Source organism: Pteropus vampyrus, unplaced genomic scaffold (genome assembly GCF_000151845.1).
Source record: "Pteropus vampyrus isolate Shadow unplaced genomic scaffold, Pvam_2.0 Scaffold267, whole genome shotgun sequence".
Classification (NCBI taxonomy): Eukaryota; Metazoa; Chordata; class Mammalia; order Chiroptera; family Pteropodidae; genus Pteropus; species Pteropus vampyrus.
The window spans coordinates 220725-221632 of NW_011889048.1; positions in this window are offsets into that span (position 1 = coordinate 220725).

A 908-nucleotide genomic window follows, 5' to 3' on the forward strand; every position below is an offset into this window, starting at 1 on the left:
GCCCCTGGGCCGGGGCGGCCGCGGGGCGCGGGCTCCGGGGCTCCGGGGCTCCGGGGCTCCGGGCTGTGCCAGCAAGGGGCTCAGGAGCGGACAAAGCCCGGTGTAGGCCTGGCAGGCAGCGCCACGGCTCAGGACGCTGGGCGAGACCACCGCTAGCGGGGGAGGATGCGGGATGCAGGCGCCGCGGCCAATAGAAGCGCGGGAAGACGGGCTGGTGCCATGGCAACAGCCAATGGCGGCCCGGGGCGGGGCCTGGCGGTGGCCGCCGGGCATCGAGCCTCCGTGCCCGTTCAGGGGCTGCGTGTGCGGGGGGATGAAGCCCCACCCCCGTCCCCGAGGACAAGGACCCCGTGTCCCCCACTCCATTTCGCGGTGAAACGCCTCTTAGAACGTCTCACGGCTTGATCCGCAGAATTTGAGTAAAACATCCTGTCTTGGGTGTTATATCAGAATCTTGTGGGGCGGGGTGGGGTGCAGGAAGCTCCCGTGGTAGGGGCAGGGGCAGCGGCCTGGTCAGCCCCCTCCTCTAGGATCCCACCTGGCCTTGTGTGGATGGGTCAGGGTGGGTCAGGGTTTAGGATCCAGGCTGGACGCCCTCTCCCCATCAGAGTCCTGGCTGGTGGAGGAGGGGGAAGCACTGGGAACGGGCAGGCACACCGGGGAGCCCCTGGGATCCCGCATTTCTCCCTATCTCACCTTGTCTCTCTGGAAGAGCCTCAGCACCCCCATGGGCATCTGCTGTGACCCCATGTACCCCCACATCCATCAATCTCTCCGTCTCTCTCAGTCTCTGTCTATCGTTGTACCCTAATTCACCCTCACAGAAGGGGAGCCAGAAGAGGGGGGGCCTGGGGTCCTAGGAATATACATCTCCAGATGCTCACTGGGTCCCCGGAGGCCACCTGGGG